This window comes from Myotis brandtii, unplaced genomic scaffold (genome assembly GCF_000412655.1).
Source record: "Myotis brandtii unplaced genomic scaffold, ASM41265v1 scaffold358, whole genome shotgun sequence".
NCBI classification, from domain to species: Eukaryota; Metazoa; Chordata; class Mammalia; order Chiroptera; family Vespertilionidae; genus Myotis; species Myotis brandtii.
Genome location: NW_005363772.1, coordinates 3,576,628 through 3,602,065, shown reverse-complemented (window position 1 = coordinate 3,602,065; position 25,438 = coordinate 3,576,628). Strand labels below are relative to the sequence as shown.

Sequence of the window (25,438 nt, the reverse complement as noted above, 5' to 3'; positions counted from 1 at the left end):
GAAATGATTGGGGCCGGTGCCAGCAGTGGATGCGAGCAGTGGCTGCTGCCCCTATTGCCCCTCAGGAGCAAGGGGAGGTGTAAAAGCCCTCAGGGGCGATCGGGGCCGGCAGCTGCCGCTCGCACCTGCTGATGGCACCGAGCGATCGGGACCGGTGCCAAGCAGAGGCAGCGGGTGCAAGTGGCGGCTCCGGCGCCAGCTGCGGGTGCTAGTGGGGGGGCCATCAACGGCAGTGGGTACAAGCAGCGGCTGCCAGCTCTGATCGCCCCTCAGGAGCAGGGGGAGGTGGAGAAGCACTGAGCTTCTCCCAAGGACAGCAATGAGCGATCAGAGTGTCGGCAGCAGGCGGCAGAGCGCGGAACATGGTGGTCATCAGCTGAGGCGGGATGGTGGAGCTGAGGCTGACAGCGGGTGCGAGCGGCAACTCTGGCACCGACAGCGGGTGCAAGTGGGGCCGGCGCTGGCAGCAGGTGCAGACGCCGGCAGCAGGTGCGAGCACCCAGTGGGACCGTGGCACGTGGGAGCAAAGAATTTTCAGTAACCACCAGAGGCTCACCCCAATGACAGCGACCGGCACCCCACCTTGGTCTGGTGCCCCTGCTCACCTGCTCCACCATCCCACCTCAGCTGATGCCCACCATGTTCCACACTCTGCCGCCTGCTGCCGTCACCTGCCATGTTTCGCGTGTGCCCCCTGGTGGTCAGCGCACGTCATAAGAACCGATTGTTTGGTCTATTTGCATATTAGAGTTTTATATATATAGATTTTACTTTCCTCAGCTCTTCCCATTATAAAAATTTGTGGAAATATAGCAACTCCAAGGGTTTACAAAACTAAAGAGTGTCATACTTAAGAATATAGCCAAAAAAATTGTAAAACTACGAAAAAATATGTACAAGATTTAGGAGCATGATTAGCAACTATAGTACTTTTGCACTAAATAACTTCTCTGTTCTTTCCATCTACCTATCTATCCATCTACCCATCATCCATCTGTATCATCTATCTATTCTCACACTGAAACCAAACTATTTTATCTTTAGAGCTGTAAAACATATTTTGGCATCTGGTTGGGTAAATTTCTCTTTTTCCTTTGTATTCCCCCCAAATTCTTACACACTGTTTTATATGAATATTAGAATCTGCTTCCAAAGTTCAACTAAAAATAATGTTGAGATTTTGTTTGGGTAACACCTTTTTGAAAAGAGAAAAAAGCATGATTTAAATTAACCCAGCCTCAGATTCGTGATTAAAATTACCATTTTAATTTCAGTTCCTTTGTGAAGGTATTTCTTCCACCTGGGGAACAAGTATCCAAATCCAAGGTTAAGGTTTTTAAAAGTCCCTTTTAAAAAGCTGCATCCAAAATTATAATGCCTGTATTAAATAAGAAATTCAATAACTCTATTAGGAGATGTCTGCAAGACAGTTGGGGCTTCAGTCTGGCAAAAGATAGAAAAATAGAAGGAAGACACTAGCTAAGCTAATCATTTCTAGGTAAGGCTGATCAAATAATTGGCATCATTAGCATACTGTCATACACTGGACAGTATACTAGTAGGAAGAAACCCAAGTAGTAAGAGAGATGACATGAGCACTCTACTATCCTATAATACTCTTGAAAAAAGCAAGAGTAACCTACAAAAATAATCAGTACATGTGACAAATAAGCCTGGGTAGGCCTAGCTGCTGTGGCTCAGTGGTGAGGGCATCGTCCTGCTCACTGCAGGGTCTTGGGTTCAGTTCCTGGTCAGGGCACATACCCAAGTTGCAGGTTCGACCCCCGGTCGGGGTCAGGGTATGTGCAGGAGGCAGCCAAATGATATTTACATACCCAAGTTGCAGGTTCGACCCCCGGTCGGGGTCGGGGTCGGGGTATGTGCAGGAGGCAGCCAAATGATGTTTCTCTTTCCCTCTTTCTTTCTTTCCCTCTTTCCCTCTTTCTTTCTTTCTTTCTTTCTTTCTTTCTTTCTTTCTTTCTTTCTTTCTTTTTCTTTCTTTCTTTCTTTCTTTCTTTCTTTCTTTCTTTCTTTCTTTCTTTCTTTTTCTTTCTTTCTTTCTTTCTTTCTTTCTTTCTTTCTTTCTTTCTTTCTTTCTTTTTCTTTCTTTCTTTCTTTCTTTCTTTCTTTCTTTCTTTCTTTCTTTCTTTCTTTTTCTTTCTTTCTTTCTTTCTTTCTTTCTTTCTTTCTTTCTTTCTTTCTTTCTTTTTCTTTCTTTCTTTCTTTCTTTCTTTCTTTCTTTCTTTCTTTCTTTCTTTCTTTTTCTTTCTTTCTTTCTTTCTTTCTTTCTTTCTTTCTTTCTTTCTTTCTTTCTTTTTCTTTCTTTCTTTCTTTCTTTCTTTCTTTCTTTCTTTCTTTCTTTCTTTCTTTTTCTTTCTTTCTTTCTTTCTTTCTTTCTTTCTTTCTTTCTTTCTTTCTTTCTTTTTCTTTCTTTCTTTCTTTCTTTCTTTCTTTCTTTCTTTCTTTCTTTCTTTCTTTTTCTTTCTTTCTTTCTTTCTTTCTTTCTTTCTTTTTTTTCTTTTTTCTTCTCTCTCTCTCTCTCTCTCTCTCTCTCTCTCTCTCTGTCTCTGTCTCTCTTTCTCTCCTTCCTTCCTTCCTTCCTTCCTTCCTTCCTTCCTTCCTTCCTCCCTCTGGAATCAATAAAAAAAAAAAGCCTGGGTGGGTCTTTCTTTCATAAGCAGGGCTTCAGAACAGGGAAAGATCCGTGTGGACTGCAGTGTAGTGCTCAATGAAAACTAATAAATTGGGTAGGTCAGCTTTAATTTAACTGAATGCCTGGCAGTCATCAAAATTTAATGACAGCTATTGAGAAGCCCATAAGAAGAAAAACAGTGATGATTTCAACTTGGTTTATAAATCAAGACTGAGTCACACTTACAGCACCTTAATCAAAGGTCAGCGATCCTATAAGCAAGCATCTCTCATTGTTCTTGCAGCAACTACAGATGATATACTAGTACATCAACTGTGATCAGCACTGGTTTACCCCAATGAGAAATCTCTAAATGCTTTGTGGCTTGAGGGGCTATTCAATACCAGCACTTGATTCTACTCCCCCTATACTTGGCCTAAAAAGTCCCTATTCCATTGGCCTTGCATCCACAAAAACTCCACCCAGCTTCCTGACGTCATGGAAATGTACCAGTTCACTCAGAAGACCTAGTATGTGGGCTCATCTATTTGTGGAAAGAGATAGTTCTCTCCAAAATAACTGAGTCAGAAATTTTTAACAGCACTAGATTTGTTTTTTTATTAAAAAAAGGCGGGGGGGAGAACTTTTTTTGGTCATCATTGAATAAACAGGATGACTACTGTTTCTCCTTCCAAGGAGCAAAAACTAATGCTAAACATAGCTGGGAATACTGGTTGGTAGGAAACAGGATAAAAACTTTTTAAAAAATTTAAATCATATGAAAACTCTATAGTTTTTTAATTTTTAAAACTTTATTAGAGAATGCAAAGCAAGACATTTCAGTGACTTCTTTACCAATCTGTCATGCCAGGAAGCATTACTCAGGGAGGGTATGTTCTCTGGAAATGAGCAGGAAACTTACCTGTGAGTTGGTTTTAAGGCATTTTCACTAAAATTGGGAAGTTAAGACTATTTAACCTTCTGAGGATCCTGCCAGTTTTATTATACTGTTTGTACTTTTACAGGTAACTATTAGTACTTTAAATTAAGCAGAGATCACAGCAGGGTTGAATAGTTTTCACACACAAACCTCAGAACTCTATCTGTAATGAGAGACACTGTAAATCATAAACAGAACTCCACACCCGATAGCTTTTACTAAGTGAAAGTGGGATAATTTGGTGGGCTGTACATTTTTAGAAGTGAAATAAAAACTCTATGTAGTTCCCCACATACTTCAAGAGCTGTGAAGGTCAAATGGAAGAGGTGAAATGGCTTTATAAAAGGCAACACACTGCTCAACATAAGGTTGGTTATACATGCACTGAAACAATAAAAATTCTAAATCTAGGATAATGGTTATTTCTGGGGAGGGCAGGGAGGGAAGAACCAGAAAGGCTTCTCCAACTCTATCTGTAATGTTTTGTTACTTAAATAAAATCCGAGACAAATAGTATAAAATATTAACATTTGTGCAGCAGACACATAAATGTTCATTATACTTTTCTCTATAACTCTCTGTGTTTGTAATAATTTGTAATAAAACCTGCAACAGTAAGTTTTATAATGTAATCTTAAGAAAATAAAATGACGAAGATCCGAGGAATCTTTGTCTTTTAAAGGTTTCTTAGAATATTTTAAAGCTACTTAACTTTATATATAGAGTATCTTGCTTTCTACTAACAACTATCTATTTTCCTTATTAATATAATCACCATCACTTTTTTTCCCTTTACACTTCCATCTAACAGAGTTGAAATAAAAAAGCACAACTCTCTCTGGAGCATACGGACAAAGGAAGCTCAGTGAGATGGGCTCAGTGAAGTGGGGTTCTGGGAGCAGCTGGCAGAGGGAGGGGAGAGCACTGGACAGAAGACCAGTGCCCAGTGGGAGAGGCAGCCAGGTCTTCTATCAGACTTCATTATTTTGTTTGAAGTATCATGACTATCCAAAATACCAGAGAGACCCCTTTAAAAGATCAAAATTATATCCCACACATACTAAAATATTTCTGGATGACATAATATAACACCAAGGATGTGCTACAAAATAATATAGCTGAAATAAGACTGGTCATGGTTTGATAGCTATTTAAGCTGGTGATGGTATATTGGGACACTTTGTACTATCCTATTTACTTCTGTGTATATTTAAATTTTTCTATAATAAAATTATTTTTAATCCCAACTACAATAAATGATTAACCATCATCATGTTAAAAGTCTTGCTTCATTTCAATCTGCTAGTCCTATTTATGACAAGAGGATCAGGTAGCCAGGCCAGGGTTAGTCATGCTGCTACCACTAATCAACTATGTGCCTTGGTCTTACTCAGTCTCTGGTTTTGAGTTTATGCATCTGAAAAAATGAAATGGTTGCATGAGATGATATCTAAGTCCCTATTTAACTACAAGATTATTATTAGAATTATAAAACACAGTTATTGTATAATACAGTGAAGAACTGCAAATGTTACTGATATCAGATTAAGGCCACATGCAAATATATTTAACCCCTCATTTATTTATTTATTTGACAAACATTTAGGGAATGTTTACTATGTACCAAGCAGTGTTACATGTAGCTAGAATACAAAGTTAAATGATAGAATTCTGCCTTCAAGATCCAATCTAATCATGGAAGATACATGTTTATAGTAAACACATGAAAACAATACAATGTAAGGGATGATGACAGAAATAAGGGAGTTGAAAATACCAAAAGGCTTCCATTTTCATATGCAGACAGTGGAAGAAAGTATCAGGAGATGAGACTGGATAGGAAAGTAGGGATCAGATTGAGAAGAACTATGAATGTGATGCCAAGGAATTTGGATGGTATCTTGAAAAGTGATAAGGAAGGTATTTTAAAGATTCTAAGCCTGGAAATGATGAGATCCAATTTACATTTTAGATGAACTGCTGCAACAAGAATTTGGATTTGGTGGTGGCTGGCAGTGTTTGAAGGACAGAGGAGAGAAACAAAGGAGGAAAGGGAGGTTTACCTAGTACTTAGGAGATACCTAAAATGATCCAGCAGGATATGATGAGGGCTGGAATCAAGGCAATATTAGTGGAGGTTCTTGAGATACTTTTAAAGCAGCACCTTGGGTTCTGGAGTAGGAAGAGGAAAGTACACTGAGATACATGAATAAATGGTTGTTAATGTACAATAACCAGTTCCTTCTTCAAAGATAAATAAAGCAAAGATTTTAGAAATGCAGATTTTAGGTACTCTGCTGTATTTCTTCCCTCATTTTTCAAGATAATATAGAAACGATAGCATGGAATGATAGCATCCATTCATCATCATTACAGCTTCAAACACAGTGCCTAGCACAGAGTGGGTGCTTAATAAATGTGGGTTATGGCCCTGGTCAGTGTGGCTCAGTTGATTGATTGTCATCCCATGCACCAAAAGGTGGCATGTTTGATTCCCGCTAAGGGCACATGCCTGGGTTGTGGGCTCGATCCCCAGTAGGGGGAGTGCAGGAGGCAGCTGATCCATGTTTCTCTCTCTCCCTCTCTCTAAGATCAATAAAAACCTATTGAGAACAATAAATGTGGGTTATGTGTTTAATGTGATGTTAATAAACAAATGAAACAAACAGTGCCACATGGTGCAGGAGGTTAACTCCCTGCTCACTGGCCATATTAGCAATGACTTGATAAAAAGCACAAGTAAAAGTAAGAAAAGATGAAAATTCTTTATCAGGTGATTTTATGTCCTTCTGCAATTTTTCCCTTAAACCTTCCAGGTTTTTAAACTATTATGTCTTAAGACAATGAAGCAGATGGTTGAATTCTTGTTATTAAGAGTTAGACTACTCATATGTAGCCTATAAGGTATTTTTTCTTATAAATTATATAGTATATTTTATCTGAGCCCCAAAAAGGGCACTTCTAAGAGAAGTATTAGAAATGCTCAGTCTCAGGTGCCACAAACCATAAGGACTTTTATCCCAATTTTTACAAAACAACAGCAATATTTTTCCCTTGAAACTATTATCTTCATTTGAATAAAGAGGAAAAGTAAAGCACATAAAGTTAGATAATCTAGACAATATCCTGTTATTAATGACTATTAGTCTGAAATTACAAAATTCTGCCTATCTTTTAATTAGTACCTCCTTATACTGTCAGGTTTTCTCAGCAGTGAGCCTGTGGTACTAAACATCAAAACCTTGAAATCTGATCATTTGATTTTATACCCATGTATAATAATAAAAGCGTAATATGCTAATTAGATCAGATGTCCTTCCGGACATTCCCTCCTTCCCTACAAAGCCACAGCGGGCAGGGGCCCCAGCAGAGGCCCCCGGCTGCAGCAGCTGGCAGGCAGGGGCCAGGGCCAAGGCCCTTGCATGAATTTCATCCATTAGGCCTCTAGGTCATAATAATTAACAAAACATTGATCATGTCCCAGGTAATATGCTTAACAGTTTATACATATATTACCTCATTTGATTTTGATCTTTGCATTAACCCCAAGAAGTGGTACATAAAGTATTGCCATTCTACAGTACAAAAAGATGGGGGGGGGGGGCTTAGAGAAAATGCGTATCTTGTCCAATGACATACAACCAAAACAAGCCTGTCAGACTCAGTAGCCCATGACTCTTCACACCTATGTAGTATTGCCTCTCCTAAACCATATGAGACATGTGGGCAAGTGTTATTGTCTCTACTTGAAAAATCCCAGGCTCAGAAAATTGACAACACTTAGAAATGGAGCCAGCATCAGGCTCCTAGTTCAGGGCCTCTACCACTCTACCTCCGATACTGGACCTCTTCCATGAAACAAATCATAGCCACTCCACAGGAATTAGCAAAGTATAAAGTCCCACCCTTGTTTTAAAAAATCAAACACCTAATGGCTTTGTCAACATAGCATAAAGGTCATGAGGTTCTAAAAAAAGAACTAATAAAGTTTCTTTTCTGACACATCAAGACCACCTTTGACTCAAGTCATAAAAGGAGCTAATTTAGAAAATAATGCTTTTCAGATTTCTGATATGTGCATTTGTTTTCCCAATATTTATGTGTTTCTTTTAGAGTCCACATTCACTGCCAAAGTTTTCAGTACTTATCTGAGACTTGGGTAAAGGTTAAAGAGCAATTTTGTGTCCCCAACCCACAGAGAAAACAATGTCTACAATTAATCCTCACAGACTCTACTGCCAAATAGCAAGCAGATGTATTATTTCTCAGATGCATTGTGTATGTGCCCGGGCAGTGGAGAGGGGTGAAAGAGGGTAGAGAGAAACATTAAAAACAAACCACATTTGGGGGACTCATTTCTTCTAAGGGCCTTACATCTTCTAAGGCGTTTGGCGGCTAACAAGATGATCTGCCCTTGAATACAAGGAAGTTGCACCCAGTCTCACAAAGCCCAGCTTCAATCACTCCAAACAGAAGTCTGGACTTCCCTCCTAGACAAATATGGAATTCAATCTGTGTGATGCCTTGAATGCAGCGAATTAATTTGCAATCCGTTATTATGACCATACAAGGGAGGGAAAAGAGCTACTTCATTAGTCCCTCCTTGAGGGGGAAACAACAGGGGGAAAAACATATCATTTAAATCCCATAGCAAAGTTTTCAAACTTTTCCAGTAAGATACACACCCTAATTGAGTCATCAGCATAATACTCTACAAGTGTATCACCTCAATACTAACTACCTTTCCTATACATGATTGTTCTAACTGTGCTAATTCTACTCAGAATGGTTAAGAAGCTATAACTTGTTTCATTCTTTTCCTTTAGTCATTTAACACTATAATTTTTAGAGTAAATGCACTGCCCTTAATTCACTTAAGTACTTAATCTATAGCTAAATTTTCACACAGCTGAGCAAAAATTATACCTGAAAATAGCCAATAGCCAAAGTACTGAGGCAACATAAAGAAAACTGTTTCATGAATCAATGAGAATGTGCTAAATCCAAAATTAAGATTATTAGGAGGAAAATTCTTTGAAACTAAAATTAATATGTGGACATTTTTCAAATATGTTTAGCTATTTATCAGCTAGTTGTATAAGAGTTATATAACACGGTCTTTTAGGAATGGTCTATCTCAACTGAATATTAACTATCCAGCTCAAAGATCAGTTGGAACCCTCCTCTGTGGTATTTTAAAAACCATCTCCACTGACTACTCTCCAAATATTTGCATATGGCATATGGGATACTGAATGAAAGGCGATGAATTTCCTGAAATCTTTCATAGGCCATGATCCACTCCCAAAGATCCAAAGCTGTTCATGTTAGCTTGACACACCAGGCAACTCCAGCTCTAAGCTTTTCCCACCTTAAAAGTACTTGATCCCACCTACCACATTGAAAATGTGTTTCCCATTCTTTCCCCATCACATTAAAAACAAAACAAAACAAAAACAGAGTTTTAAGTGAACTCTTCTCCTGAAGCTAAAAATGAATGAATACTTCTTTGGATACCAAGTTGATAATGAATCTATTTCTAAGACTCTGAACTAGACTGCCTAAGTTTGAATTCCTGATTCCACTCTTGCTAACTGTGTGATCTTAGAGAAGTTAATTAATCTGTCTGAGCCTTAATATTCTCATCAATCAAAGGGATTCTTATGAGTTAATAAAAATTTAGAACAGTACCTGACACACATAAGTGGTCAATTTAAAGAAACAATTATTATTATTATTATTATTATTATTATCATTGCTATCATCACTGTTGTTAATTTGAAAATTATACTGTTAACATGTCCCTCTGCCATTCCTCCAGAATGTGGAAAAATCAATCAAAAGTTAATTAGATCTCTGAACTACTTCTAAATTAAAGAAAATGATACTTTGATAGTTTGGTCACTAAATTACACATTTTAATGAACTTAAGTCTGTGATTTAACATCATAAGGACTCAACTAAAATAGCAGTTTAGGATTCATTTGAATCTCTTATGGGAAACTCTTACAGATTTCAGTCTCTAAGTTATGAGTATTAAACTTTGGAAATCATGAAGCTAAAAATAATCACAATACATTTGGAGAGACAGATGCATCTGCAACTAAGCTACAACATAGAAAATGAAACTAATTTGAACAGGGGATTAAATGGGTTAATTTTTCCTGGGATTAAAAAAACACACACATCAGCAGCCACAACAACAAGAAATAATAAAGATTGAAAAGTTATAGGTTATGAAATATAACATATGCAAAATGAATATGCCATAGTTATTATTATGTTTTCAAGCTTTTATATAAAACCTAATCTACACATTAAAATACTAAGGTGAAAAACACATTACTATCATAGAAGAAAAAATAACCACAAAATAGCACATTTGCAACACCTAAAAACAGAGTTAAATACCAGTACAACAGTAATACAGTATTAGCAGCTGTTTATTTGGATCTTACTATGTATCAGGCACTGTTCTAAACAACATTAAGTGTCCTACCTTCATAAAGAATTTCTATGAATCAATACCAAAAAAACCCCACACAAACAAAATTTTAAATGAGCAAAAATCCAAAATAGAAATTTCAAAGAAAGCACAAACGACCCATAAACAAAATTAAAGATGCTCAACTATAATTCTAATCAGAGAAATGAAAATTAAAACCCTAATGAGACATGAGTTCACACACCTAGATAGGTTAAAACGTAAAAAGCTGTCAATATCTAGTTTTGTTAAGGAACAATGGTAACTCTTATTCACTGCTGGTGAAGGTATAAATTGGTACAATTGCTTTGGACAACAGTTTGATACTACTTAGTAAATCTGAACATGCACATCCACATCCTCAATGCCCAAGCAATTCTGCTCCTAGGTATCTACCATAAGCATACTCTTGCACATGTGGAATAGGGGGCAATGGTTAACAAAGTCACTGAAGCATTGTTCCTACAGACAAAACAAACAAACAGGAAGCAACACAAATGACTACCAACAAAAGTGGAATAATATATATATTGTGGTATATTCATATTACTGAAAACTACACAGCAGTGAAAAAGAACAAAATACCACTACATGGAAAAACTCAGAAACAAAGTTGAAAAAAAAGCAAGTCACAGTATATAATACATACTGTATGATTCCCTTTAACCAATGTAACCCCAATAAATTCAATAAAAATAAATAGAAATTTAAAAAACAAAGTTCAAAACAAGCAAACCTAGAAAATAACATCGAGTTAATGGGATATATTCCGAGGTGATAAAACTAGTATAAGTAAAACAAGAGAATGCTTACTATAAAATTAAAGACAGTCATTACCACTGGGAGGAGGGAAGGCACACAGGGAGCTGCTGGGACATTGGTAAAATTCTATTTCTTTATTATTATTATTAATCCTCACCCGAGGACAGGCTTAGAGAGAGGAAGGGAGAGATATAGGTAAGTAGGTAGGTAGGTAGACAGATAACAACTGGTTGTCCTCCATATGTGCCCCAACCAGGGATCAAACCTGCAACCCAGGTATGTGCCCTGACTAGGAATTGAACTGGTAACTTCTCAGTACCTGGAATGACACTCAACCAACTGAGCCATACCAGCCAGGGCTGGGAAACATTTTATAACACAGAGGCCATATTCAACCAAACACTGCGCCCAAGACTGATGTGAGAGCAGGAGAGATATTCCAGTAAAAGGTACTCAGATACCTAAGTCTTCAGTAGCTGACCTATCCAAGACAAACCCTGGACAGTTGAGATCAAGACCCACAATCAAAAAGAATCCTTTATGAAATAAGTGAATGATCATTCTATGTGTTGTATGAAGATAGACACAGCTTTATTGTGATTCCCTTGGGGGCAAAACATGATGTAGGCATTAAGTGCAACAGAAAAGATCTAGATGGAATATAAAGAAATATTTCTACAGTTTTCAGAGTCATGGTAGACTAGTAGACAGAGGTTCTTATTTGATTTAGGCAGAGTAATAGAAGCCTCCAGCACAAAAATCTGTTTCAAATCAGATCTTTCAGTTAAAAGGTTTTTCTGCTAGTCTTCCCCTCTGGGAAATTAGAAATTCTCTAATTTTCTACTGGCATTTTCTCCAGATACAACAAATCTGTGAACCTGATATAAAAATTCATAATATGCTTTTATTTCCATAGGAAAGTAAGATGATAATGCTCTCTGAAAGAAAATATAAACACTGCACATTTATTTTTAAAACTGCTTATTATTAGACCACTCTCCTCTTGGAAACTAATTTCTGGGTGGCAATGAAATACACTCTTAAGGAAAAAGTTGTCAGACACAATGTGTTTGTATCTTAAATATGTTAAAATATTATTTTAAAAGAGTCCAACATCTGTCTATCCAAGGTACCACAAAGATTCAGATTGGAAAAAGTGGTACTGCCACAGATTTCTACCAGGTGAAGGCTAACATGCTGTCTTCTTTAGAGGGTTCATGAGAGTGGTATTCATTAACTTGCTGATTAACCACCATCCAGGCCCAATCTGAAGCCTTATAGCAATTTGATTTTATCAGCATCAATAAGGTAGCTCCACCCTTTAGAAGCAAACAAAAATTAATCAAACTAACAGAAATCAGAATATAAATTTATTAATATAGAATGAAAAATATAACTGTGACAGAAGCAAGGATGCCTGCTCATGGACACATGACCGATACTTTAATTACAGCCAGGTTTATATGGATAGCCCAATTATAATCAGAAGGTTCCTAGGTATGCATGGAATCAAAATTAAGGAAGTAAGAACTGAATATTTAATGGTCTTGTTTCATTCTCTCAATAATTGTTATTTTTGTGGGTTTTTTTTTAATAAATACTTTTTAAATTGATTTTTAGAGAGAAGGGAAGGAAGAGGGAGAGAGAGAAACATCTATGTGAAAGAGAAACATTGATCAGCTGCCTCCTGCACATCCCCTACTGGGGATCAAGCCCAAAAGCCAGGCATGTGCTCTGCCTGGGAAGCAAACCAGCAACCTTTTGGTACAAAGGACGACACTCATCCAAGTGAGCCACACCAGCCAAGGACCATAATTGTTTTTTTTTGTTTGTTTGTGTGTTTTTTATATATATATTTCTTTATTGATTTCAGAGAGGAAGGGAGAGGGAGAGAGAGACAGAAACACCAATGATGAGAGAGAATCATTGATCGGCTGCCTCCTGCACACCCCCCACTGGGGATCAAGCCCGCAACCCAGGCATGTGCCCTTGGCGGGAATCAAACCCAGGACCCTTCAGTCCGCAGGCCGACACTCTATCCACTGAGCCAAGCCAGCTAGGGCTGTTTGTTTTTTTTTAAATTAAGCAACTACTATGTCCAGGCACTCTTCTAGGTGCCAGGGATATAGAGATCGCTCATTACAGAGAGCTCATATCTAAGCAACAGCTAAAGAGTATATATTTCACAGAAGTTTACTGTAATATTATTAAAAGCAAAAAATTCTGGAAGTAATCTAAATATTCAAAATAGAGCTGTGATTAAATAATGATAAATCCAAATAATTTAAAAATGTAGCTCTTTATAAACAGTATTTTTAAGCAGTAATTCATGATGGAAAATTGTCATGATGCAATGTTAAATGAAAAAAGCAGGCTATAAAAGCGTACAGAGTACATACATATATACATGCATTTCCTATCCCTTTATATGCATCCAAAAAGTCATCCAAGTACAGTGGGGCCTTGACTTATGAGTTTAATTCGTTCTGTGACGGAGCTCGTAACTCAAATTACTCGTATGTCAAATCAAAAAGTGAACGAGTGAGACACGTGATGCTGGGCTGATGTTGTGGCGTTCACTGTGACGTTCGCTGCGCCAACTAGCGGTGGGGTATCTGAAGCTGGCTCGTAACCCGAATTTTAGCTCGCAACTCAAAGCAAAAAATCGGCCGAGACGGCTCGTATCTCGAAAAACTCGTTAGTCGGGACACTCGTAAGTCAAGGCCCCACTGTATTGTAAATGATCACTTTTTCTTTGTATCTTTTTGAATTTCTTAATTCCTAAAATAGCATTAATTGTCTTTTATCACCAAGGGGGAAAAATTGTCAAAGTAATTTCAATCAACACAATACCAGGAACTCTATAGATTTATGTATTAGAAACTAGTCAGCAATACCAGTCCTTGAACCTCTCCTCTGCCTTTGAACTCTGAGAGAGAGCTTATCTTTTCCTAGGCCTTTAAGGCAGCGGTCGCCAACCTTTCAGACCTCACGGACCACCAGTAGTCCGTGGACCACGGTTGGCGACCGCTGCTTTAAGGAATACTCAAGAATGAGCAATACAACCAAGTAACACACCCTATGTTTTCTTTCAACCTAGTCTCTTATTTCTAGCTGTCTGCTGAATATTCCAACTGAATGCCTTACTCACATAACTCCTATTTAATTATGTCCAAAAATAAATGCGTAACTTTTCCCTATTGCAAACCTTCTAGCAATCACATTACTGTCCATGGTAATAACCTTTCTCCCATTCAGAATGCTTGGAAAACAGCCTAAATTCATCTCTCCTTTTCCCATTTCAAGATCATTAATAAATGCTGTCAAAATCTCTCTCCCAGTGCACCTTACTCTTCCTTCTTACGTCCACCATCCTGTCAGTCCAGGCCCTGATCGCACTGTCAGTGACGTTACTGGACCAGCATTCACGTGGGTCTTCCTGATGCCATGCTCTTCCATCTCTAAGTCACAGCTCCTTATGCAGAACTTGGAAGATGTCACCCACTGGCTCAAAAACTACTAAAGCCTTCTCCTTTCTACCACTCCAATCTATGCCTGGCTTTTATTAAACCCCATAATTTGGATCCACCCTAACTACTTAACTTGATTTTCCGTTATACACCAGTCTCCTCCCTCATCAACCAACAGACATGCCATAATCAATCTTACCACCAAGCCTTGGAATGTCTGAATTTAAAAAGAACAAGTCCTTCCTTTCCCCTATATTCGTATTTAAAGAACTTAATGAATTTTCCTCTTCTACATAGCTTTTCTTGATTAACCCAACCTCATTTGTTTCACTTTTCAGAATTTGTCTATCACTTATTACGAATCTCACAATTAGGCATTTACTTCCACACTCGTGTAAGTGGATTTACTGTTATATATGTTAGTCATCTATTAAATTCCATACTTCTTGAGGACAAGAGCCATTCCTTATTCTGTCCCCCACAATATTTAGCATGAGGCAGAACTCATAGAAAGTACTCAATATTGGATGACTGATCCAGCAAGAAATGATCAACTTCAGTCCCTGCCTCTCTTTAACATGCATGTAGTGGTTTAGGCAGGTCAAGCACCATTCTAAAGGATATCATAGGAGACTCTTAAGCACATTCTCATGAAGTCCTTTTAGGTATAATTCTGTAGTGATGACAGGGGGGTATGCCCTGTATTATTCCCAAAGTTCTAGGGAATAATACTTGGTGTTCTCTAAGTTTAAACACCTTCCAACCTCCAGGAGAACAGGCACTAGGTCTTTTGAAAGAGTGCTTTGATTGGAATGAATGTCAAAGAGAACTGCATAATAAAACAAACGACCTGAATAGAGAGTCCTGCTTATTCATAAGTCGCCAAATCTCACTGACCCTCAGTTTAACTCAAGAGATGCCATGCTGTTATTGTTTAAGTGATAGTAACTGCCAACTGATGAGAAATATTTTCATATGTGCAGTTGTAGTGCCCGTATTTATGAAGTTCTTTGGAGTCTTCAAAGGGCTTTCTACATACCTGATCTTTTATTATCTGACCTTTCCTAAATATTGGGTGAAATGGACACAAAGTATTATTTAAAACAGAGTTCATATATAACACATATTTTGTTATATGGTTGGTATGAGAATGCAATTTTATCCAAACACATGTTCCCTCTTATCCTTCCCTTCCCTTTCTGCCACCTTCTGTCTAATTAGGACTATCCATAATTTATGGTTTAAGTCTTAAAGGTTTTATAACATTTCAGAAATGTGCCTATAATTTTCACTAATATTTACAGTGTATCAGTTTCTGTTTCTCTTTCTACTCAAGTCTAAAAACAGGGAAACACAGGTACATACACATCTTTTTATTAAACCCAAAAATATTTTATTAAAACAATCTGTCAATTTTTGCATAACAATACACCCAGTGTATTTTTAGAAAGGATTACTGGCAGTTTGACTTAATCTTAAAATATGACACTGGTCCCACCAGTGGCACCTGGAACAGGTGTTAGAGGAATTTGACATCTTTTAACCATCTGCATTTCTCCTGCCTCCACCCTATGCCTCTCCTGCCATTCTGCAAGCCTTCTTTTTCTTTTCCTGTTCTTGTCTTTCACTTCCCTTCCTGTAATGCCCATAAACTTTTATTATTACCACTAAGGGCACTAAAGCAAACACAGCTGCCAACAAGCCTAGAAATAATACAATGGATATAATCCTAATTGGAGTCTACAATTAACTTTTTGGTTGTCCTTAGAAAACACCTTAACTATACTCTGTTTCAGTGGCCCAATCCACAAGACAGAAAAAAATAAATGGCTGTATAAAGTAAACCTATGTGAAGAAAAAACCTAGAATGCTTTTCAGCTCCAGCAGTCTAATACAGATTATACATACAAAGTTCAGAATCATGATTTGCAGGTGCAAGTTTCTGAAGGATGAAAAATGGTGCGACGGGGGCAAACTAGAGATAATGTCTGACACCATTTGACGTTGAAGTCATGCTAAGCTGTTAAAATATAGGAAGGGTTAAGTAGAGAAGACAGAAATAAATCAAGGCTAGACTCAAAATTAAAGAACTTTAGCACGAGATATTACAGTCCTGGGAAATTTTTAAGGGTTCCATAAAACTTTATGGGAAAGGCACATAATTACGTTCCTACCACAATCCTCTCCCTCAGTCAAGTGCTCTTGGCGCTATGCTTTGATGCTGCATTCTCCTTACACAACCCTAGTTGCTCTACACATTCATCAGAAAAAAAGGTCTTTTGTGGATTTCTTTCTCTCTTTATCTCTCTGGCTAATGGTATCCTTACTTTGTCCACTTAATTTCACAGAAAGGAAGCAAGAGACAGTTTATCACTGGCAGTATACTTGCAGGCTGGGGCGGGGGGTGAAGTGTAGAGGATGGGAAACACAGCATAGATGCTTATACTAGGATGCAAGAAACAATAGAAACACAAAAGCTCAGAGCGCTAAAGTTGGATAAAATAAGCATTTTAAAAATGGCAAATAAAAAGTTATTTTATAAAGCAAGTTCATCTATCCTATCCAGCCACATGTCCCAATCCTAAAATAATCCAGGTTCTTGTGGCTGCCTAAACAGTCTTTACATCTCTATGCTCTAATGTCCTCCTGCTGCTTGTTGGCCTGAAAAAACTCCAACTCAGCCTTCAAGTCTAAGCTCTAACACTACCACCTCCAGGCAAAGCTTCTTTGATTCTCCCAAACCCGTGCTCCTTTCCCTTAAGCGCTCCTCACACTGCTCCTTCACTACAGCAGCGGTATGATATTACAATTACTTCTATACCTGTGAGTGTAGCTCTGTGGGAGCACCGTGTCTTTCCATCACCGCATCTCCTGGTACACTGGACGTACCTCATAGGTCAGTGATGGTGAACCTATGACACGCGTGTCAGAGGTGACACGCGAACTCATTTTTTTGGTTGATTTTTCTTTGTTAAATGGCATTTAAATATATAAAATAAATATCAAAAATATAAGTCTTTGTTTTACTATGGTTGCAAATAGCAAAAAATTTCTATATGTGACACGGCACCAGAGTTAAGTTAGGGTTTTTCAAAATGCTGACACACCGAGCTCAAAAGGTTCGCCATCACTGTCATAGGTCATCCCATAGGTCTCAACACACATCCATCGAGTCTCTTTCTTCCAATCCAACCTAATTTAGAACTTCATTATCTATCTCCTAGATTATTATTATTATTATTATTATTATTATTTTAATATATTTTATTGATTTTTTACAGAGAGGAAGGGAGAGGGATAAAGAGTTAGAAACATCGATGAGGGAGAAACATTGATCAGCTGCCTCCTGCACACTCCCTACTGGGGATGTGCCCGCAACCAAGGCACATGCCCTCGACCGAAATCGAACCCAGGACCCCTTCAGTCCGCAGGCCAACACTCCATCCACTGAGCCAAACTGGTCAGGGCTAGATTATTATTTTTTTAATAATTTCTTTTTTTTTTCAAGGATATGCTATTATTGATTTTAGAAGAAGGAAGAGAGAAACATCAATGTGAGAAACATTGATCGGTTCCACCCAGTATGTGCCTGACTGGGGATGGAACCCGCAACCCTCTGGTGTACAGGACAATGCTCCAACCAACTGAGCCACTGGCCGGACTCTCCTAGGTTATTTAAATCAGTCTCTTCATTGGTCTTCCAATTTATGGGCCCTCTTCCCTGAAATCCACTTCACATTCATTCTTGCCACTGTAATCTTACCAAATTACAACTTTAATTAAATGTACCAGGTTGAGCAGTTGATGATGCAGAGAATGAAAAGCTGAAAAACACCTGTTCTCTAAGCTCAATGGGCTCAAATCCAATAGGACACAGAGAGAAGTAAATAATTAAGTAAATAAGTAAATAATTTATCAGGTGTTATAGAAAATATCCAACTCATGCTAATTCTTGGCCTGGTATGTCCTTTACTTTAAATGGTCAATCCTTCCTAATCTCTCCAGTCAGAAGCAATCTCTCCTTCCTCTGCTCCCACAGTGCCCTTATCACTTTCTATTTAGGTTTATGTCCATGTATTATGTCTCTTACTAGATGAAATCTTTCTAAATGGAAGGGATATATTTTACATGTCTCTATTTTGCCATGGCACCTAATACAGTGCCATGCAAATAGCTGATAAAAGTTGAATTACGATAGCTAAACTCACTAAAATATTATGAGTTTGTGATTCCTTTAGGATTTGCTAGTATTAAGAATACCAATGGGCCAAATATATGCAATTCAAAATTAAAATTTTTCCACTCAAGCCACTAAAATAGAAAAAGTCTATTCTGTTTGGCTAGATAATAGTGGACATATGGGGAATATCCTCAACCAGATTTGAAAGATGTGTCCAAACGAAATGGACCTCTATTATAAAAACACAACAAAGGCAACTCCCTAGTTCTACAAGCCAGGCATCCAGCCTCTGTGACAAACACAGAAAAATTATGAAGGGCAAACATGGTGTGATGTTTCCATAATGGGGGCAAGTCAATGAGCAAATGCTTAACTAAGTAAAAATGCCCACTTCTTAGTAAAAATCAAATTCACTGAGACAAGAAAATACTTTAAAAGCAGATCATTAAATAAGCTCTTTGATCGCTCAAATAACACAACTTTCCAGAGGGGAATACATATAGCTTTTATCCATTCTTTAAAGTCTACACCCAATTTCCTGCAACAGTGCTACCATAAGATACCTCTCCTTATTAGGATCCCCAATTCTTTAATTTCACTTTTGAAATTATGTCTGTCCTACCTCCACCCCATTCTTTCACCATAATTGTTTTAGTTAAATGCAACAGTTGTGTGCAGAATGAGGTAGATAGCAACTCAACTATCATTCACTGAATCACAAGAATTAAAGACTTCTAACATTTCATGATTTAAAATGCAGCACTAAAATTTCAACTTCTCAATTTTGGCCAAAAACAAAGCTCAAAGCTCAAAACTATAAACACCTTTTAACAAAACGCTGTGTCATAATGACATTTATCTGCTCCTAATTGGCTTGAATGAAATCAGACCATCTGATTATATCATTTATTCCAGCATTAAAATTGCTGAAGACAAAAAACTGTGTCTCATACACTAATTTTATGGAGTCCTTAGCAAGCTGTCTGTAGCAACTTTTAATCTACAGACCTGAGTTTAAGTTTGCTATTAGAATTAAGTAAGATATATAAAAAATGCTTTGTAAAACTATATAGCAGAATACAAATGTAAGGTGTTGCTAGTATTATTATTATAATAAGCTCTCTCTAAGAGCAAATCTCCCCTATAGGAAATTTGAATAGAGCTGAATTATTTACGTATATTTTTTCCAAGAGAACTTATGTTTGAAACGCAATACTGTAAATAACTCCTAAAAAAGGGAGGAAGGAGTGGGAAAGTGGGGAGTAAGAGAGAAAGCAAACCTGGGTCTTAGGGATCGATTTCTAACTCTTCCACTTACTATCTACCTATGCGACCCTGGTCACTTCACCTCACTAAACTCCAGTTTCCTCATTTGTAAGTGGGGATTAAATGAGAGAATACTTATATAAAGTACTTAGCACTATGTCTGCTACATCGTAAGTGATAAGTAAATGGTTACTGTTACTGATTAATGTTACATCCATACCCTAACTGATGACATTCAAGAAGAAAAAGGAGCCAAGAACATGTCAGAATGGAAGCTGATATACAGAGATCTAAGTTTATATATTACTGTAGGGAGACAAAGTTTGAGAAACATAGATTATACAACGAATTTTCATATAAATGAGCAAATTACTTACTGTGTCTCCAGGATTGCTGAAGAATCTAGAGAACCGAAGCCAGTATCTCCAAGTCATAAAAGCAGAATAGCAATGACTGTATGGAAGGAGAACAGGACCAAAAAATCAAAATAAAAACTTTAAAATGTGCTTATTAATGTATACAGAAGCTTCTCTGTTTCCAGACTTTCAATTTTCTAAATTTTCATGAAATGAAAGCTAGACCCCACAGCAAAGGCAAAACTTGCTTGCAAAAAAAAGAGATGGTATTAACAATCATGCACAGCCACTTAAGTTTCTGCCATCTTGTCCTTTTTTCTGGGCACATTGTTGTATTTGTGGTTGATTTTGAGTTATTAAACATTATTAACTCCATCATATTAAGTAACTGCAAAAGCAGTAAAAGTGTTCCAAAATTAGAAAGAATAGAATACTCTCCTGAATCAGAGGTAGAGAGAGCAAATAAATGTAAAAGGTAAGAAAACAGTGAATACTGCCTGTGCATATGAGATCAGAGTCTTATATTCTGTAACGTGAAAAATCCATACCGGTGGAATCAATAAGATTCAGCAAAAGACAAGGAAAACAGGAAACCTTCTGCATGTGTGGCCAGAGAATCAACATCATTTCGGGTTGTCAACTGGTCTAATGTTAATTCAGGGGATAGCAAGGAGCTTATTTAAGAATTTAAAAGCTGAGCATAATACAGGTGTTACTATCATTAGCTACAGACAAATTGCCAAAGTTTGAAGCCCTTTTGAATTTACACACCACCATTGTGAATGGTCAGGTTCACTACATGACATGTAACTGCTAAGGTCTTCCCTAAGACTTGTGCAGAGACTATCTATGAGGGGGGCTTACCTGTCTCAGTGGATTTTCAATGTAGACAAAACTAGTCTATTATGGGAAAGGATGCCCCCAAAATTTCTATCAGTGTAAAGGTGAGAGTATGTGTGGGTTTTTTTGTTGTTTTTTGTTTTATTTTACTAAGAATAACTGTTCAAAATCAAACCCGTGCTTACAGGAACACATAACTTTGTTATAACAAACTACAGTTGACTTGTAAACTTGAAATTACCAGCTTAGATCCTGAAAATTTTGTCAATAGGGGGTTGGTAAATGAAAATAATATACTATCACCTATTAACTTAAACTGTTTATTTAAAAAATCTTTTTAAAAATTTTGTTTTGCCACTTTTACCTTATAATAGTAACATAAATATATGGGCTTTATATCCTGACTTTAGTTCTGCTACTTTTCCCAGTAGGTTTTGAGCTCATCAACCATAAATTATCCTGCTGTGGGAGTTTACTAGAACTACCCCATTCAGACAAGGAGAGAGCAGTTTTTATATTCATTCACAGAGACTGTGCCTCTGGAGTTCTTAAAACTGAGTCACTCAGGGCACTGACAAAGGAGTTGAAGGGTCTGCATCTTGCTGGATAGGGAAGGACAGGCAGTACCCCTACCACTGCCTAGATATATTTTGCTTCCTAATCTTTAAATCCACTTTGAGTTTATTGTGATGCCAATACTTAGATAACCAATAACAAATGTGAACTATTCCTGAAATTTCATAAATAAAATCAATTGGACTATTCATTCAACAAAGCAGTATTTACTGAGCAGGCCTATGCTAGGCACAGTGTATTTCTAAAGCACCTTTTGTTTCACAATCCCAAAAAAGCTTTCAAAGTTGCCTTAAAATAAAGTATCAGTGACTGAATGTCTCTCATTTTATACATGTATAACACTCTATTCAAAATCCTGATTCAGGCATTATAAATTTAGCTGTTTGTGGAAATAAAAACTAAAAGGGTTAGACTGGCATTCGATCGTTAAATAAATTCCAACTTCACAATTCAATCCAAAAAATAGCCAGAGCCAAGTGATTTTTTAAAGTTACAAGACAAATTATATGATTCAGAAATTCCATTAGGCAAAGGAGTTAATACAATTATAACTTCTTATTTCTAAATCCTTATATGTATGCTACTAGGTACAAAGTCAAATGTATCATAAGTCCCACTCAATGGTTACCTTTAAATTGCACAAAGAGCAACTTCCAAAAATTGAATAAATATCTAACATGCCAAAAACAATTTATTTACTGGGTTTACATTATTTTGGAGCTCTGTCTAGAAAACTGATTCCTAAATTTAGGTGCCAGAAAAATATATTTTCCCAAATCAATTATTTGAAACTGCCTAAGAAAGATCATCAAGAATGGGAGAGAAAATAAGGAGAGTGATTAAGCACAGGGATCTTATATAATTAAAGGCTAATATGCAAACTGTCCCCTGGAGAGTTTGACCCACTGGGAGTTCGACTGCTCGCTATGACGTGTGCTGGCCACCAGGGGGTGGTGCGGAACAAAGGAAGGCCCCAGATGGCAGCTGGTAGCTGGCAGCCAGCAGCCAGGGGAAGGAAGGCCCCAATCAGCCCTGATCGCTGGCCAGGCCAAGGGACCCTACCTGTGTATGAATTTCATGCACCGGGCCTCTAGTGCAGGTATAAGCTGGAATGTCTGGGTTGCAATGCTTGTTCTACCATTTTCTAGTTATCTGACCTCAGTTACCCCATCTGCAAAATGGGAATAATAAAAATATCTACTCCATATTGTTGTTGTATGGCTTAAACCCAGGTAAATTACTACATGCAAGGGTTTATCAGCAAGTAGAATTACCTAAAGTGTTTGCTTATTATGATTATCATATGACTCGATCATCCAAATCATCTACACAAATGCCTTGCCCTACTCAGAGCCTTCCTTAACTGGCCTAGTGGAATTTAATACCTCCCTCCTTGACGTCTCCACAATATGCATTGTGTTTCATAGTTATTTGGGTAAAATTCCCTCCAATTAGATTATATCTCCTTGAAGACAGAGACCACATCTGAGTACAATGGGCAGCAAATATTGCTCATTGTTGTCCTTCATTTCTCTCTCTAAAGGTTCTGAATAATAATATCCTGCTAATCAGCAAACCTTTACCTGGAGACAGGAGCTTTATATAACCAGTGCACTTAAATACTAATCATACTTTGATAAATATTCTCTTAAGACTTAAAAACTTGGGAGGAGGTGGAAAGGAGGAAAGAAGGATTCACTTCATATTTTTAAACTACTGATCAATAATATCTTTTAAAATTAATTTATTTTTAAAAATTTCTTATGCTTTAAAAGCTTACTTTCATTATCTCATTCAAAAAGCCCATGATGCTTTTAATATAAAAATACAGTAGCATAATTTCTGCATATGTCATGTCTAATCTAATCATAACTTGCCCATCTGCTGATTTGAATGTAATCATGGGATGCTGGGTGACAATATGCTTGCTTGATTCACCCTACATTGTTTATGTAAAATAAAATAATTTAAACTTGACTTCAAGATGCACATCTTTCTGGCTTTGATTTCTGCTCCCTTTTCCCTCTTAACAATGTGCCATTTACACACACACACACACACACACACACCGACACACACGCCTTCAATTTATCTAGGATTACCTGAGAAAGCACCTTCTAAAGTATCCAACTTTGGTAACACAATGAGGTGTTGCTCTTACTTAAAGAGAAGAGAACTTTTCTGAAAACAAATGGCAGAACCGAACCCAGCGCTTTGTTGCCAATTTCAACAAAGTACAATTTTTCCTTTTGAAATTAATTTTTCAGCATAAAAACTGCTGAGGACACCTATTTACCTGCACAAATATTCCTAGTCTTGATTCTTTTAATTTGATTCTCAACTTTAAAACAAATGCAAAAACAAAAGGCTAAAGAATCACAGCACTCATTTAACATGGTTTTTCTAATTTTTTTCATTCCCCAGTGGCAGCGCTTTTCAAAGGAATACCAAAAGTACACCCTATTTGTTTCTCATTCTAAACACATCCCAACCAAGGGGAAACATTATCAGCCATCTTAATAAGAAGAATGGAAAGTGCAAAGCTAAGACAGATCAAACCAAACATTTTCTATTCATTACACTTCTTTTCAGATCAGAATTTTTCACATGAAAGTACTTTGAACCTCTGCAATGACAAATGTCATCATAATTTAATAACATTTTAAACTAACTTCCCTCCCCTCAAATAGTCACAAGACTGGCTAATTCACAGACAATACCTTCCGGCTACTGGGTAGAGAGTAAAATAAACTTAATTGTTTTATGTATCCTGAGGTATATAAAGAAAAGCAAATCAAACACAAAGAGGTTTCCAGTGTCTCACATATCCATACATATATGATTGAGACAAGGAACCTTCAAAGACCTTCACTGGATACATACAATGGCTTTAAATCATAGACCCTGCCTTTCAGGTAGGGAGACCTGGCAAGTGTAAGCCTCCGAAAGACAGGAGTCATCCATTAAAAAAAACACATTGTTTCCTCGGATGTTAGCCGTAAAAAAGCTAAAACTCAGGACTTTCCTGAGCAATTGCCTCCTCCCAAAACTTATCAAAAGTTCATGTGAAATAGACAAGAGCGTTGGTTCTGCATTTTATCTCGTGAAGAACAGATAAGCCACTTTTGGACAAGCCACCACGACTTGCAGCAGCACCACCAGCTCCACACCCCACCCCCCGCCCCATTTCTTTTTATCTCTCTCCCCTAAACTACACCCCGAAAAGCCACCCACAAAAGTAGCAGCAGTAAACGGGAGGCTCCTGGTTTGGGGGAAAATAAAGTTTGCTCTTTGGCTGTCAACCTGACAACTTTCTAAAGGTGAAACGTCTCCTCCTCGACCGGGGACAGCCTTTTGGATGCGCATAACCAAACAACCCCTCGTCCGTCCGGGTCCGCGACGGCAAAGGTGCAAAAAGGAAGAAAATGACATGGGAAGGAGTGTCTGCGGGGCCGGCAGTGGGGACGGCTCCTTTTTTTTTTTCGCCGGGTGCGAGGCGTGTTGAGCCATCTGACGCATCAGTTTTTAGGAATGGTACCCAAATGCCCCCACGAGGTAGGAGCCGCGCCTAGAACCCCTCCCCTCGGGGACACCGGCCGGGCGAGCGGGGGTCAGCCGGAGAGGAGCCACCGCGATTGTTATTGTTTACGAAGCCCAGGCAGCACCGGGAGCCGGGCGCTCGCGGGCCGAGAAGCGGAAGGGTGAGAGGAGCCGGGAAGGACAAAGATGCCTTCCCACGCTCGAGGCTGCCTCTCCGGACACGCGGGGCCGGGATCACCCCGGGGATCAAGAGGGCCAAGGCCGTCGCTAGAGCTTCACCGGAGACACTGCCAGCCCCGACATTCACCCGGCTTTCCCTGGACCCCTTAAGACACCCCCCAAGATCCCTCCCTGCTGCGCGCGGAGGGAGGGCAGGTGCGGCGGCCCGGCCC

At 38.1% G+C, this 25,438-nt stretch overlaps 1 protein-coding gene across 4 annotated transcripts in view; it reads right to left on the bottom strand.

The window, feature by feature from the left end:
- Positions 1-20,190, bottom strand: part of STK38L (serine/threonine kinase 38 like) — a 69,410-nt gene extending 49,220 nt beyond the window's left edge. For all 4 annotated transcript variants that reach the window (XM_014544283.1, XM_014544285.1, XM_014544284.1 and 1 more), the window contains exon 1: positions 20,112-20,190. The gene's annotated coding sequence lies outside the window, so the exon portion shown is untranslated. The remainder of the gene's footprint in view (positions 1-20,111) is intronic.
- Positions 20,191-25,438: the final 5,248 nt, after the last annotated feature.